Genomic DNA, 16,873 nt, shown 5'->3' with positions numbered 1-16,873 from the left:
ATGGTCACCTTCTTATGGATTGAAAAGTAATGGTAAGGTAGGGTAGGAAGCGGCCACATCAGCTGAGTCAGGGTAGGTTTTCCCTGGGTTAAAGCTGGAGAGATGCAAAAGCCTTTCGATTTGGCTCCTGAAAGTGCAGTAATAGTAGGTCGGAGTTTCATACACGAGACCACTGATGTGTCCACTGCCCTTGGACGTGAAGACAGGCGGAGGGGTAGAAATTGATCCCCTAATTGCCTCCTGAAAGAGAACGAAAGTGTTACATCTGGCTATTCTCACATGTAGTCAAAAGTACCCAAAGTCATCCAAATGAATAATTGGATTTAAAAAAAAAATCTAAAGTGTGCTTGTTGAATAAAAAGCACTGGCTCCTTTAAGTTTCTCAGCGGCACTTTGTAAAGACTACGGCTATAAATGAGTATAGTGGATCTTGATGGCAAGGAGCTTGCACTGGTACAAATAACTGCTCCACATGTTAAGGTATTTCTTCACTGGTGCAATGCTTTCTATTAGCAACTGAAACAAGTCTTGCTCTTCCTGTTTTTTTTTTTTTTTTAATTTTAACATGTAGAAACAGAAGAGCTTTTTGACTTTTTAATTTTTTTAAGAGCGTGCTTGTGGACAAATATATATCCCCCACACTGCATTAGCTCTCAGTTACCCACATGTGGTTGGTTCAGCCTTGGGAATTATCTGCAGAAATTTGTCAAATCCCAGGCTGCTCTCTGCTCTCCTCATTTGTATGAATTATGTCAGTGTCATGAGTGTGTGCTGCGGTGGAGCAGCCTACTCCAAGCGTGGCTGGGGAGGCGCATCAACCCATCCACTCTGTGTTACATTCTAAGCAAATCAGTCACCATGTTATCAATCTCTGGCCATTTGAAATCATTATCTCCACTATTAAAGTTGTTGGCTATGAGTTATATGCACTCTGATTAAAAACAAAGCGCCACATAATATAATTATTATCTTATAATTCACTTTAATTCTCTAAACTTTCTCAGCGAAATTAAATCCTTTTGACTTGATCAAAGGTTTGACATGGGAAGACTTGATTGAACTTGGGTTATTGGTTTCAATATCATGCTTATTTAATCTAAACACAGTTTCTCTGATTACCTCTTTAAGCCCTTAGTTAAATAAAGTATTAGATTTGGAAGTGATATGTAATGTGAAGACTAATTCTAAAAGTGATTTTCTTTTGTTTTGGAAGTTAACCATCCTTGGGTTTTCGCCATGCTCTCTCTCTTATTCTGCATAAATAAGATACAAGTGTGTCTAGTTTCTGACCCATTCCGTGTATGGCTCTTGGCATAACTGGGGAAAAGGAAAGATGGGAGAGATACCCTGACCTGTGCTGGTTTTATCTCCAAGTGACTGAGGTTTCTGATCATGGAATAGAAAAGTTATTAGTTAGATTTTAAGAGAAGCCAGCTTTTAGAGTGCTAAAAAAATTTTTTTTTTGGTCTGCTCTCTAGAAACCAGAGAGGAAAGGATGCATAATGGGATGCTGTACTTGTGCATTTCGGCAAAGATCTAATCTTTTTGAATTCATTGCTTGTGAGTTATTATTTCTAATCACACGCTTGATTGACTCCAGCTAAATGACTGTCTGACTGCAAAGGCAGGGGTGTTAAATCCAAAACTGTAAGTGCTCGTTTTAACTGAAAATAGGGATCATCACAGAATGCCTTCTCAATCAGTAGTGCCTGACACCCCCCCCCTCCCCAATGTATTTTTAAATAGAAATCCTCTTGCATCCTCATGTACGAACAGAGCGTGATTGAGCTCCAAGAGAGAAGATTGAAACCCTGGAGGGGATATCAAAATGATAAAAACTTAGGCTCCAATGGTACCACAATGAGTGTAGTTAATATGCCACTTGAGCCTGACAAGTCAGTCAGGTGCCCCTTAATATTTGAGATTACTTGTCATTTTAAAGAATTTTTTTTTAAGTGGAAGAAAGAGAGGTTGGTGGCAATATTTTTTTAGAAAGCAGGACTTGGCCATTTTTCTCTATGCATTTTGCATGAAAATATAGGAGATACTTTTTTTTTTTTGAATGGTGGACATAGGTATTTTCTAACATCGAAACATCGTCGCTTCTGAATAATTTGTTTCCATTCAAAGTAGAACAAGATAAAGTGAAATCCTGTGTAGAAAAAGAAAACAGCAATAAAATCTGAGCTGTCTCTGCACATAGACCTTTTGTTTGCATCACTCATTTTAAAAAGTTAAAGAGTTGTTTAAACATTTAAATATACTGTTCATCATGTTATAACTTCCGGATAAGGCTTGTTGATCATACCCCTGGGATTTTTGCCTTTCCTGATTTAATGGCACGCAAATATTCAACAGGTTTTTTGCGACTGGATTTTTGAGAGAGAATATCTGTCCAATTGGAACCTCACAGGAAAGTCATGTGAGTGTACCTGGTCTTTACTGGAGAAAAGAGCCTTATCTAGAATCAGCTGCAGGTGCTTGAAGATTGTATGTGTGTTGCCTTCGAAATAAGGTGGAATTATAAATGGACACATGATAAATGGTCTGTGCACCTTTCTGCCTGGGAGGAGGCCAGGGAAAGCTAAGTGTTTTCATGTATGACTAGCTTATTTATTTTTACAAGTACATTTCAGTGGCAATTTAAAAATAATTACAGACTTTACATTAGATAGTAATTTGTATATGATTTAAGAGTCTTTAAAACACTGCCTGATTTTATGAAACCACTTGAAATTTGAATACTGTCAACACCAAGTGAATATGCTAACTATTCAGTGTTTCATAGCTTAAAAATACAGTTTTATTTCATTTCACCATAGCCAAGTTTCCTTCTGGAAGTCCCACCCCATTCTACATCATGCCTAGGGATGGGACTGAAGTTGCCCTGAACCGGTTCCAGCAAGAAGCATTATCTGTGTAATTAGTGTAGCCAGGATACTGTGGGGGTCGTGGATTATGTGTGTAAACTACACAGGGTGTGAGAGTTGGGTGTTAATCTTTTTATGAAGGTCATAGGGTGGTATCTAAGAACAGGTGCTGGGACGACTGTGCGTTCTCTAAGGATCAAAAGGTTAGATAAACTGCTCTTAGGATTTATACAGGGTAATGATTTTCATGTCAGTTTAATTACCCTTATGTTTTACAAGACTGTCAATCAGGATGCCTAGAAATCTTAAGGAATTGGAGGCCCTGAAAGTTTTTGAGGTCTTTTCTGATTGGGTTTATTTGATAATCATTCTTTTCATGATGACCTTCGTTGAAATGAAGAGTTGTTAGAACGACAAGGCCTACTTTCGTGTCAGAAGAAGATTTAATCAGGAGTCTATCATCCAGTGAGAAAAATGCCTTTCATTCTCTTTTCATTTATTTGAAATTACTTAGTGATTCAGGAATCTCTTATTGGGGTCATTACTTTGATTTTTAACTTAGCAATGTAACTCTTGAAATACTTTATGTAAATGATTTCCTTCAAGGTACACTGTGTTTAAAAAGCTATCAATCAGTTGAAACTGTTTTTAATTTATTTCACTGTAGAAGTGAGATCTGTCAGGAAGAAATAGAGAACAGAAGTTCATTCAGCAAGGGTCATACTATGCCATCCAATCACCAATTCATAGGGAATTTTCAGTGCTTTCTTCCTTTTTAGGAAACTTGAACCATCTTGAAGATTACGTTTATTTTAATTTTGTGGTAGTAATTACACTGGTCACATTATAGTTAATAACTTGAATGTCATTTCTTCAGCCCCAAAGGCATGAAAATAAAAAGAAACTTACATGATATTAAAAAAGATACCCTCAGCAATTTTTCCAGGCCTGTTACTTTTATAAAACACTTGAGATTTTATTTTTATTAGTATAAGACACTTAGAAATGAGAAACTAGCAAATAAACTTAGTGATATAATTCAAGTTTATATTGCTGAGTTAATGAAAGAAACAAAATCACAGCCTTTCCCAAGGTTTACCTTCATCTTTCTTATTTTTTTTAATTGCAAAAGAAAATGGTTAAAGTTATAAGGTTTCAAGTCTTTTAGGAAATTATCTTTGGTTGTTTGTGTTACTTTATAACTGTTTCTAGATGAGGAAGCAAATTCTGTGGCTTTTGCCAAAGCAGTGAGTCTTTCAGAAATTTTATTTGGAAACAATTTGTTTTATTCCCTGTTTTGCTACTGGGTTTGTATTATCTAGAAGGTTATTTCCTTTAACTTTTATTCATCTAAGAGGATTCTGGGATCTTGCTGCAGATTTTACAGTCTGGTAAACACAAAATGTATTCTCAGAGTGGCTCTCTTCGGTTCTCAGCAGTTCATTAAGTAGGCTCCCCCTGTATTAATAAAGTGGCTGACGGGAATATCACAACTCAGGCCTTTCTGTTGGAGAGCTGCTCACAGCTTTGTTCCAGGTCTTCCCTGTGCGTTGCAGTAAGCCCTTCTCCTTGCATCTATATCCTGACTGAACAAAGAACACGCTCTCCTTGCTAACTTTTTAGTACTAATTCCGTGTGGACCTCAACGGTTACCAGTTAGGTTGAGGGGCCAATCAAGGTAAATATTTTGAATGAGCTTTTATTTTTTAAAACAGTTATTTCAAATTCTGTTTTGAAAAGACAATGTTCACTTTCTGGGCCGATTTTTCGCTTGCTTGGGCTGTTGATGATTCTGTGTTCTGAAACACAGAGGCTTTCCTGGTTTTAAGAGCCCAGAGTGTCGTAGTGAAGATGGCCTTGTTAGGCATTCCTCAGTGATTCATGTATTTTTCTGATTCTGGGCAATTTCATTATGTTGCTATATAACTCATTATACATATCATGGAAGTTATGATTAATCAAGGTTCATGTTTGTTAGTGCAATTTACTTAGAAATACAGGAAATAAATAAGAGAAACATAGTTCTAGTCTAGGAACCTGAAATAATTTTCATGTAGGTGTTTATATATAACATATGGCATAGCAAAAATAACTTGAGGTTCTCTACTGAATGATGATATTTCATATGTGTGAATTTTATGTTAAAATTCTTTGTTAATTTCTGAGAAGAATAGAAACATCTGAAGGATATCTATCTGTTAATCATCCCTAACTCCTTACTTCCTGTCCTATGCTAATGTCAGGTTGGAATGTTGTCAGAATTGTTGCATCCCTGGGTTCTGAAGCAGTTACCCATTCAGTTTCTTTAAATGAATTCTGGCAGAGAAAATGATTTCAAATAACTGCTCCTTGCACATTTATTCACTCCTTGGTTGCTTCTACAGTGCTTTTTGGTTACTAATTTAGGTCAAGGATGTGGGTTTAGGCTGCATTAAACTACCTAGTTTAATTCCTTTCCAAGGCTAAGCAACACCCATCTTGCTCACTCACCAATATTTATCTTTGGAACTAATGCAAACTCAGTGTGACTACAGCAGCACAAAGCCATATTCTCTCTGAAAATAAAAAGTAAGCTCATGTTCTGTGTCTTTCCTATTCACATATCTGCAATCAGAATCTGGAATTCTTAAAGAAAAAAAAAACACAAAAAACAAGAGAAAAACCAAATCTTCTGGACACACGTACCTATCAATGAAACAGAATAAAGGAAATATAGTGTACTTGTGTACAAGATTTGAACGCTCAGCCCCCTTTTTCTGCGCTCAGGGTCAAGCTTAAGTCAAGATGTGAGCAAATCGTTTTATGTTGACTTCTGTGAAATGATTACAACCTTTAGGTTTCTGCAGGTAGCATGCGATTTTACATAGCAACAAAGGCATCCACTGACTATTTGTTTCCTTGTGGGTTAAGATGTCTACCAACGTTGCATTTGTACTTCCGGATTGAGGATAAGACTGCTTCAGACATTGTCTTCTGCGATGTGATTTTTGCAGCCTTCTCCTTAACCCATGGCGTCTCCCGCTCAGCTTCTGTGTCATTATTCTTGCCCGCGGACTCTGGCCTCATACGCGCGGTGGAGTGATGAAGCTGTGTTGCTAGGCAGAGTTCTGCCAGGCAGCTCATGCTGGGCTTCATATCTGTCATTGCCCGACTTTCATGTTTCTATGAGGATGGAGATGAGTTGAGACAGAATATCATTGGGAACAGGCGCATAGCTAAGTGCCCAGGTCTCCTGATTCTCCATTGAGTCATCATGAGCGTCTCTGAGCAGCACCAGCGGTATTCTTGGCACGCGAGGCTCAGCGGGAATAGCCCTGAAATAGCAAAGATCGAAACCTGCGTTGCTGGAATATTCTCGGCTTGCTCTATGACCTTTTTGGTCTCCCGCCTTTGAATCTGCGCCTAAAGCCTCAGTGCCTCTAACGGGAAGATCAGGGCTGCCCCAAAGAGTGCCAGGCGGAGGGCAGGGGACACGTGAATAAAAGGAGCAGTTGGTGACACGATCGTATTCGTTTTTTTTCCAGCGTTCATGGAATTTATATCGGAACCATGGGACTTTGACATCACATGCATAAAAAAAATAAAAAGAAACTCTCGTTTTTCAAGAGCAAAATTTAAGAAGGGATTAAAAAAAAGAAAGAGGCTTTTGTAACAATTCAATAACATGACAGTTCTATAAATGGAGGGTTAGTCCTAAAAAAATTTGTCTTTATAGACAAAACATCGGGGTTGGCGTCTTCGTAGGCTAACAAAAATAACTGGTCATTTGCTTCTTCCCATGAAGTGTTTGGCTGGATGTATCTGTAAATTAACACGATCCTGCCACTGAATGTGTTTATTAGGCTTTTCAAAATGTCTGCCGGGCTTTGGAAGCTCAGAACGGGAGGCGGTTGGCCTGCTCCAGCATTTCTCTGTAAATGCTCCTCTCATGATATGCCTGAAAACCTTCGATATTATAATAATGCTAATAAAAATGGAAAACTCTGAGTTCTTTAGAGATGCATAAAGAAGTGTGATTTCTCTGTGACCTGAATAACTCTTGGAATCGCTGCTCCGGCCCTTTGAAAGAAGGCGGCTCTACGATACTGCTTTGTGTCCCTTTGAACCTCTTGCTATCTGACTATTTTAAGGATGCAAATAATGGGAGAGAATCTAACTCGGGTTCGACTCTGAAGGACAGGTGGCATCCCCGCCCCCCAGGGCCCCCACCTCCTTGCAGTACCCCCCCTCACCCCCGCCCCTACCCTGTGCAGTCTGTTGAACAGTGCTATCTAGGCTGGCTTCTTAAATGAGAGGTGATCTTGTTGATGAATAAAATTAAAACGATAATACATTTTTTTTTCCACTTGTGCAGACTCTCCCACCTTTTGGGTTTCATCCCTTTGAGAATCGTAAATTGGATTTGTTATCGCGACCTTTCAAGAGGCAGGGCTCCGGCGTCCGGTGTTAATCGCCGGCCGGCAGGGACCCGGGTGGCTGGAGGGATGCTGGGGTGGCAGGCGGACGGCCGTCTCTCTGGAGGCGCGTGGCTCTGGGAAGCAGAGCGATTCAGGGGGAGCTGCTTCCCGCAGGGACCCCTCCTCTCTGCTGAGCACTGTCGGGGGCGCCGTGGACAGGAGGTGAGGCGTCTGCAGTCACACAGCCTGGGGGCCCCCGGCGGGCTGGGGCGATGTTGCTTCCCCCGCGTGGCGTGGCTCAGCGTCTGGGGCGCTTGCCGGGTTTCAAGCCCTTTGTCGGCTTAGGAATTATTTTCTCTCATTTCGACGTGAATCCACTACTCCTGCCACTCATGTTAATAACCAGGGCAGAGAGAGCAAAGGAGGCCAGGGAAGACGGGGTGGGGGTGGGGGGCAGGGCAGGCTGGCTGGCATGGCAGACAGTTAGTTTTAATGACCACTTTTCTGGGTAATTTTCGTGATGACGGATTGCGCCTGTTGATCACAGGAATGCAAATTATCGATAGTAAATGTGCATTGCTTTCCCCGCTTTGCGGGTACCCAAGGCTGGCATTAAAAAGGACACCGTCGTCTGAGCGTAACACCCAGGCACCTTTTGTTATACATTTGGAGATGACACCCTTTTAATTAGACAGCGTACTTTCAGTTGGTCCTTCCAGTGTCCTGCTTACTTAATTGAATAGCCACTGGATTATTTGACAGTTTTTTCTTCTGTGAGTTATCGTAGCTGCATAGAGATGGGCACTGAACGCGTGCCATCCGTGTGTCAGAGGAGGCCTGTCACGCCCAGGACTCCCTGTGTAAGGGAGCCGGGAGGCTTTGGGTGCCCAGTTAGCCAGCGTCGGGCCGGGAGAGACGGCACCGTGGGGGGTTAATTTAAGAAGAGCTTTCTAGACTCCAGTGAAGTTATCTGTTGGCTGGACGGATGGACACTGACAGACTGAAGTCTTGGCCAAACTTCTGGAATCAGCCGAGCCTGGCGCGGGGGGCCCGCGGCCCTGCAGACAAGGGGGTGCTGTGCCACGGCGGCCCCGCTGCCCTCTGAGGACGGGGTGCCCTGTGGGAGCGTGGCCGGGTCCCCCCAGCAGCGGGGGACGCCCCGGGGGAGGTTGGCAGCGCCTCCTTTCCCACTCCTCCGGCCAGGCCGGGCCCGGAACCCTGGTGTCCTGTGCAGGGAGCCCCCTCTCGGGACCCCCGTGCTCATGGCCGTCGGGCGCAGAGGCAGGCGGGGGACAAGGAGGAGGCTTTGCTGAGGGCACGTTCAGCGGGACAGCCAGGCTGGAAGACCGTCCTGTGCGCGGCCCAGCGTCTGGATGCAGGTCTCCAGGAGGCAGAGGGCAGCCTGCGGTCCAAGGGGGTCTTCCGGCCGTGCACGCGGCCCGAAGCTGACATCGCCGAGGAGGCTGCAGGCTGGGGGTCCGCCCTGGTTGTGTTGTGTCATTGACTCGATGGAGTCTCCTAATCATAGCTGCTCAAGAGGGGTGCAGACGGAGCCACAGACCTGGGGGCGGGGTGTCCAGCCGTCTGAGGACTGGGCTGAATGGTGGGTCCTCTGAGCCGCAGACAAGGTACCTGGAGGCCGACAGGAGACGCTTAGCTTCTGGAGCCTTTGCTTCGGTGCAAGCGACGCTCTCTATTACAAGTGCAAGCCCTGCCTCTGAGTGAGCCGCTGTGGCACTCAGTAGCACGCTGCCAGCCCTCTTCAGGCAAGAGCTGGGTCTGTGTTCCCGTTGGCTTTGCTGAACGCCATTTTCCTCTTATGGGCTGAATTAAAACAAAAATAAAAACTCAGGGAAATTTGTGAGCAAAACTCAGGGAAATTGGATCGTAGATGGCGTGGACTTGCAGGCTCTGACAGCTTATCTGCAGCTGAGTGTGAAGGTGGCGGCTTTGGGAGACCGTTACTGGGGAGTTGTTAGGGAGGCAAGGCTTCCAGGGGTGAGTGTGCTTGTCCGCTCTTGGTCTGTTCCCAGATAAGGGCCATTCGTGCTAAGCCTGGCGAGGCCCCTTTTTGACACCGAAGGTTCATTTATATTTTACTTTCTGCCCTCCTGTGTTCCCACCCCGACTCTCCTCCTCCCCCACAAAAACTTTGTTGAGAGGTGAAGAAGAAAAAGAAGGCAAACTTTTGAATTTTCAGCTGAAAAGATGCAAGTTCAGCTTCCAGGTATCACAGTCTCTGTCATGATGAGTATTGACTTTAAATGTCACAACAGATTATTTTTTATTATTTTGTACTATAGGTTAGTAAAATCTGAAATCCCCGGGGTGGGGGTGAGGGGAATCATTAGTTTTAAAAGTTTGTACATTAAATGACCAGAAAGTGAAATAGACAGTTTTGTCCTAAAACAGTTTTTTTAAGATATCGATTACCTGGGCTCCAACTCTACTGCAAATGTTTGGAGACGGAGAAGAGATGAGCGCAGTGGCACCCCCAGGAGAGAGCCGGCCAGCCTGCTCACTGCTTCATTCAAGTGTGTGCGCATGTGCTTCCCTCCCGGGGGTCAGGGAAGATCACAGGCCTCCTCCATTTCTCCTCCTAATGTGCTGAAACATGTTATTAGTCCTAGCAGTCTATTCAAAGATGGTTTTATTCGAACTTGCGGACAATCTCTTTTAGGACATAAACTTTTGTATCGGCTTTTCACCGCTGTAGGACATTTATAACATTTCAAACATAGCTTTAAAAGTCAAGGCTAATGACAGGATAACTACGTTTATAGTTTTGTTTAAAATTGGCATCTATTTTTAATGTGGTTACAGTATATTGGCTCTCTTAACCTTTATGCAAGATCAGAAAAGCAAAGCAAATAACAATCTATTAACGATATGAGAGTACAGACCAACAAAAGAAAGGGTAAGAAGTGCTTACCTAGGAAAAAGTGGCACTGGAGAAAAAGCTGGGCACTGTCCCCAGTGACAGCAACCCCCAGAAGATACCTTTCCCCATTCATTGATCTGTAAAGTCGATATTTAAAGAATGTTCGTGCACTGTGCTTGGGGAGAGGTGAAGAGGTAGAAACTAATATTTATAAAGTGCCTGTTCTTGCTGTGCTGGGCCGTGACTTGCTAGTCCTCTGAGCAAAGAATTATCATCTTGATTTTAGGGAAGGGGAAGACTGAAGTTTTGAAGATATTATGGAACTGGCCAAAGTCATAGAGCCAGTGTGTGGTTCAGGTAAAACCTCTGCCACAGCACGTTGCTGGCCCCGTGTGCACGTCGTACATGCCCATGTGTGTGTGTGTGTGTGTGTGTGTGTGTGTGTGTGTGTGTGTGTGTCTCCGATCGGGATGGAGTAGCAGGGGCTGAAGTATCCAGAGCAATTAAAAAGAAAACGGGAAGATGGATGGATGGATGGGAGGGAGGGAGGAAGGAATAAACGTTTTCCTCTGGGAATCAAAGGGATTCATTTGCTCATTCACCCCCCAGTGGGAAGGTCAAAGCTGTTTTAAGTGTTAAGACCAACGCTGTTCTAGTCTGTACTCTTGGCTGCAGTAAAGCTCAGGGGTAAGCCAGTCCTGGGAGCCAGCAAGAGTCCCTTTCGATGGATGTTCATTATGACCCAGGTGATAAGACTAGAGCTCGGCAAAGTAAGAGGATTTTTTTTGAAAAGTAAAATGTGACGTCATTGCCTTAAGTTGTTGCAGCAGCTATTTTTGGCACACGGCAGCGCTAGGCTGCCGTGTTGAGGGGCTGGGGCGTGGGATGGAGGGCCTGCGCGCTCTGTGGACCTGAAGCTTGGGGGCTGTGTTGTTTACTGCCCACAAGTGGAGCCTCCCGCGCGTGTCTCTGCGTTTGAGAGCCTTCCCACCTTGAAGCGACCCGAGTGATACTGTATAGGAAGCAGGAGTTTTATTAAAATAGGAGCGATATGCTTTCCCCTGGAAAACCATTTCATTCAGTGCCAAGAGAAACAGAAATCCTTCCCTTCCCCCCGCTTCCTCTGGGTTCCCCATATTGGCTGTACTCGGAGGAAAGAAAGCCCCTTATTGAGGACAATATTGAAGGGAAGGGAGGTCAGGGCAGGCAGGCGAAAGGGAGGTGCTTGGAGGGACAATACTTTCTCTGTGTTGTTTTAAATAGTATGTGACATTACTTCTCAGTTGAAGCTGAAAGTCAAAGCCTCTTGAAATATGTATGGATCAACAGGACCACTTTTGCACCCAAGAAAGGAGGAAGGTGCTGGCAATGAGCCATGCTGAAATCCTGGGTTGAGAGTTTGAAGGTGGAATTGGGGGAGAGGAGGGCAGAGGTCACAGCAGCAACAGGAAGTACCGTTTGCAGACTGGTAGGTCGGTCTTAAATCTCCAGTTAGCTCCGATTTATTGTTCTTGCAGAGTGTCTCTTCCTTATCATGACTGCTATCTTCCAGCAGTTCAATTTTCTACTATATGGCTATATTTAGTTAGAAGATTTTTTTTTTTTTATTATCAAGTGAGGGTTTCCCAGAGTTTGCCTTCTTCTGGCAGGTAACTTGGGTCTCAGACAGGCTGAGTTATGGTCTGCGGCCCCACGTAGAGTCAAGAGCGCCTGCTCTCCCCAAAGGGTCTTATGCATGCTTTCCTGCCTAATACCCATAAGAGGCTTTAGGGGGGAAGGAGAAGAATATAAACACAGGAACCACATCCTAACAGCTGCCTCCAGTTAGCTCTGTTTCCCCCCCAGCTTTTAAATCTTAGAGCGGCACCTAATTTGTCCCACATGGCTTTCCTCCCAGTGGAAACGCTGTCCCTTCGCCCTGTGGCTCTCTTTGAGCGAAAGCAAGCAGTCATGAAGAATTAACTAGTTCTGCTAGTTTAGATCACTATCATTATGTCGCTGGTTGGCAGGTGCCTGTGAACAAGGAGACACCCGTTTGTAGATGGTGAGAGATTTAGAACAAAGTCTGAACCCATTTCGGGGCCAGTGGGCCTATCGAAATACCTCTCAACAAAGCACTCCATGAAGTTAGTTGACCAAATAAAGGAGCTTGTGATCCAGTGAGTGGACTACTGTGGTTTGAATAGATATGCGGCTTTAACCTAGGATGACCAATCGGAATCATCTAGGGTGTTTAAAAAATTCACAGACATGCCCAACTCCTTCCCCAGATATTCTTCCTCAATTTTAATAAGCCTGGGAGTGAGGCGGGTAGACTTAAACAGATTTGTGTTCCGGCGGATTGCAACTTGCACTAATTATATTCATTTAAAAAAATTTCTAGATTATTTCTTTCTTGTGCGTTTCATTCATATCCCTATTCCCTCCTCCATGTTTCTTTCTTTCTTTTTTTTTTTCTCCTTAATATAGTAAGGCTGAGGACAGATGCTTCTAGGGCAGGAAGAATACTGAATTAAGTTATTTCCTTCACGGAAACTAGTCCTCTGTTCTCCTTTCCAGTTCCTGTGTATTTCACATTGCTGCCGAGATAGCACGGCATGAGATCCACACAGCCAATGTCTTTGTCTGCTGACTTTTCGAAAGGGAAATTGGTCCAGTTTAAAAAAAAAAAAGAAAATTAAGATTAGTGTTAGTGACCGGGAACAGCGGTTCTCGCATAGAGACTTAGCTCTCCAATAATGTCTTATTCAAGATTTATTGGTCATCTGAATTTTATTGCATTTATGCAGAATACTGCTGGTTCGTGTCCACTATACTGTGAGAAATATGCGTGCTTCACCTTGAGAAAGGAGTACCTGAATTAGTCCTTATAAAATCACCTTGTCCTGGTGATGCTGCTAAACAACTGATAGTCTTTTCGTAAACTGAGGAATAAGCCTATCACTGGTTGCTTTAAAAGGTCATTGTCTCTCGAACAATGAAAACTAGATTAGCTCACTTTGTTCCATGGGCAGGAATCATCGCTCTGGAAAACTGTACAAACCAAGTAAATTTCTGCTATCACTTTTGGCTTGCTCTTGTAAAAGAGGTTTCATGCCTACCAGTTTTCACTTGCTAATGTAAGTCACAGCTCCTCACGCACGGGTAGAGTGGTGAGACACCAAGGATGCTGTCTATAGTGTGCTTGTAGTTACCAAACGCAGATTCCCAAGCATGGGACGCCTGCACAGAAACACTGACGACAGATTTGGTGATTGAATATTTTGGATGTTGTTGGAGGCCAGTGGTTAGGAAGTGAGTCACAGCAGTAATCGAAGTTACGCAGCTGCGTTTTATGGAAGAAAGTGACTGAGATGGCACCTCTCCCTTGGATAGTACACATCACGCAGAACGGGCCCGTTCTGCTCCCGAGATACGGCCTGCGGACCTCCGCTACATGTAAATCCTCACGTACAGAGACGGTGATTTAGCCTGTCACTTAAAAAAGCCTGTGAATTTATTTGAAGGGAAGGGATAAACATTGCCATGATATTTGCTGGAAGAATCGTAATTAACTCTGTGTATCCTTTCCTTTCTAAGCTAAAAATGGAATAGGATGAGTTGGGGGTGGCGAGGGGGGCGGGGCTTGGTTCAGTTCCACTAGAAGCAATAATGTTCCACGTTGATATATCTGAAACTACAACCTTCCTCTACTAACTAATCCGTCTAGGGTGTTCAGAAAGGAGGAGTTCGGCCTAAATCTGCTTAATCCTTTAAACAATGAAACAGTTATAACTGCTCTCATTGCAAATGGTTCTAAAATGTCACAGTCATTGCCAGACGGGGCCCGGTAGAGGATGGTGCGTTTTCTCAATGAACCAGGACCCTCATTAAGAACACCAGTTACTGAACTCTTTGGTAATACTGGAATGCGCTCCGGAGCCTTTGAGGTCTTGTAGGTTTAGCCTGACTCTTTATGATATTTCCCAGATGGCTGGTTCTCCTGCCTCTTGCCAGTGTCGAGGGCTTTTTATCCCAGAGCCCACAGCCTCTGTGCTCCTCTAATTAGTATTTTTCTTTTCTTTTTTGCTCCCTCTTCATAGTTTCTCTTCTCCTCTGCCGCTTTTAAACCACCAAGAACTTGCTCTGACTTCCAAAATCCCAAATTGGTTTTTCTTTCCTTCCTCCCTTTATAACCCAGGAGTAGTATAAGGATTTCAGGGTGAATCCAGGTAAGAATTTCCTTGTAATTAACTCAGGTTATTACTCGTGTCTCCAGCCTGTGGGACGTGGGGTGGGCCCGGGAGGGTTTGACCCCGCCCCCCCTTCCGGTTCCATAAAGCACGTGGGCTTTGGACTTGCCGTGTTCATTTTGCTTGAACGCTGCTTTGCTTTGTTCCTGATGTTCTGTTTGCTGATGAAAGTTTCACCCCCAAACAAGAAGCAATTCCACTTTCCCTTCTAAAAGCAGTTAACAGGCTCTGATTTCTGTCTTTACCCAATAGTAGTGTCTTCCTTTTTTTTTTTCTTCCTTCTTAGAAGGGTTATTTATTGGGACTACACATCCACATACATTAACAGGCCTGTTTAAATGTAAGGAAGGCCCAACCCTGCCCCCTGGCCCCTTCACAGTATTAGGACTGACAGACATTTTATAAAAGGCTGGGTTTTCGAGAGTCAAGGGACGAGTGTCTGTCGATTTTCCCAATTTAACTCCTGTGTTAAATGGAGACTGTGAAAGGGCTACTCATACTGAATGTGTCTTTACTCGGAATTCCATTAATAAAGCGCACGTTTCCCCAGTGATCATAAATTCCCATTCCTTCTTTGCTTCTGGTGAGCTCTCATGTCTCTTTCCCAAGATTAACTGGAGTGTTAGATTCAGAGTAATGCTCATTGGAAGTATTCAGTAAATTAAGGAAAATTTAAATATATGCATTAAGGCTAGAAAGGGAAAAAATAATTAGTTCCTGGAAAGCTGTGAATTAGCTCCATCCAAAAACATAGCTTTTTGAGAAAACATCTTCTGTGTTTAATGAGTATTTTGGCATGCAGTTTGCTGTCTTGAGTCATCGGCGTGCAGTCACGTTGTCAGGGCTCCAGGTTACCCCCACAGGTTAGTCTAGATTTTTTTCTTTCCGCTTTTTGTTTCAGTAAAGGTATTAATCAAAAGTAAAAGGAGAAAGTGTGAAAATATGGGTTAAAGAACGTAGAGTGCCTGGCAGTGTCTAGTGACTAGTACAGGCTCAATCCACACTCTCACCCGTAGGCAATGTCCTTAATATCAGTGTCCCTCAGTCCTTCTGTGTTTCAAATGTATGAACTCTTCTTGAAAGAGATCATTGCCTTACCCTCTCAATCAGCTGAGAGGTTTCCCCTATCATTCTGCCATCCTCCTGAGATGGAATCACACAGATTTCTTAACCTTGTTTACATTTGTACCCTTGATCTGTTTAGGGTGATTTTTCAGAATGGCCGTTTACTCACAGTCCTGAGAAGAGGGTGTAGCCCAGGGCACGGTGAGCAGAGACTGGTGGTGAGTTCCCTGGAGCATCTCTCGGGTTATGCTTTGAGGTTCACATTCTTTTCCTTTGAGATTTCCCCACTGTTGGTCTTGTCAGTGGACCTAAGCTGAGATTGAGGTAGGGCTGTATTATGAGTTTCTTTGCTTGCCAACAGGGCCAAAAGATTGTGGACGAAGCTTCCTTCCCTTGGCATGTAATACCAGTGGTGCTTATTTCTAGAGACGATGCATCGTGAATGTCTTGACCGTGAAACCATCTGAACTCCTCTTTAGGAGTCACCTTGAGACTGAGCATGAGCCGCTGCTGGGTTAATGAGTTCTCTGAGTTCGCAGACTGCTTGCTTTAGGGTCTCATATCCCAGGTTTGGGGGTAAGAAGAACTGGATCATCACGTTTTTCAGCTCTCACTCTTGTGGACAAAGGGATTCTAATCCTCTTAAGTCTTCTGGGTCTCTCCCTATCTGGATCACTGTCATCCTATCTGGATCTCTCGTCTTGACTGTCTGCAGCTCTGTGAGTGGTAGGGTCCAAATTTAAGATGGAATACCAGGGCTAAGCATACTTTAGGTCTGGGTATTAAGAGGGAAACACTTTCAGTACCTGAGCTGATTACCTTCCGCTGACGGTTGGCCTTCGGGCTCCAGTATTAGGACGCGGTCTTCATCCGAGGCCGGGCGTCCCTCTCCCGGGTCCTGACGCCCTGTAGCCGGCTGACCATCCTGCGGATGCGCTTTACGTCCGTCTCCCCTCGCCGCCCGCCGTCCCAGCTGCCCGCATTTCGGCTCTCCGCCGCCTTCTGTCTCTTTGGCAGCCCTGGGGAACCTCCTGCAGCTCGTGTCTTGTCAGCTGGGCCTTCAGTTCCCTTTGGTCACCTTCGCTGCAGGTTGACTTCCTTTGGGAAGTAGCCTGCGAGGAGCCCCGGCCAACGCTGGCGGCTCAGACTCATCACCCCGACGACATCACGAGGGGCCAGCGCCCAGCCTCTTCCGCCGTTCTGGGCGGTGGTGTAGTCATCATCGGTTGATGACTTCATAGTTCCTTTTGCAAGTGTGGAGGCTATTCAGGCGACTGGGGAGAGTCCTCAGGGGAAGCTGCTGCTTTGGGCTCTAGCGGACACTCAGGGTTTTCCAGGCGTGTTCCTCGAGGCTGCTGCTACTGCATGTCTGTAAGGCACGCCCTAGGAGATGCATTTTGAAAACGAGAGCTCTCGTTGGAGTCTTTA

The 16,873-nt window shown here is 44.3% G+C and overlaps 1 protein-coding gene and 1 long non-coding RNA gene across 3 annotated transcripts in view; one reads left to right on the top strand and one right to left on the bottom strand.

The window, feature by feature from the left end:
• EFNA5 (ephrin A5) overlaps nucleotides 1-16,873 on the top strand; it is a 292,897-nt gene that overhangs the window by 52,230 nt on the left and 223,794 nt on the right. The window lies entirely within an intron of this gene.
• The window catches only part of LOC132659849 (uncharacterized), an 87,511-nt gene that overhangs the window by 44,902 nt on the left and 25,736 nt on the right, over nucleotides 1-16,873 (bottom strand). Inside the window, exon 2 of the long non-coding RNA XR_009600754.1 lies at nucleotides 1-16,873. This exon is cut by the window's left edge and continues 44,902 nt beyond it; it is cut by the window's right edge and continues 17,666 nt beyond it. This is a non-coding gene — a long non-coding RNA (uncharacterized LOC132659849).

The sequence above is a fragment of the Ovis aries genome, chromosome 5, assembly GCF_016772045.2.
Source record: "Ovis aries strain OAR_USU_Benz2616 breed Rambouillet chromosome 5, ARS-UI_Ramb_v3.0, whole genome shotgun sequence".
Classification (NCBI taxonomy): domain Eukaryota; kingdom Metazoa; phylum Chordata; class Mammalia; order Artiodactyla; family Bovidae; genus Ovis; species Ovis aries.
Note: the sequence above shows the minus strand (reverse complement) of the source record. Positions and strands in the feature narration are given on the sequence as shown.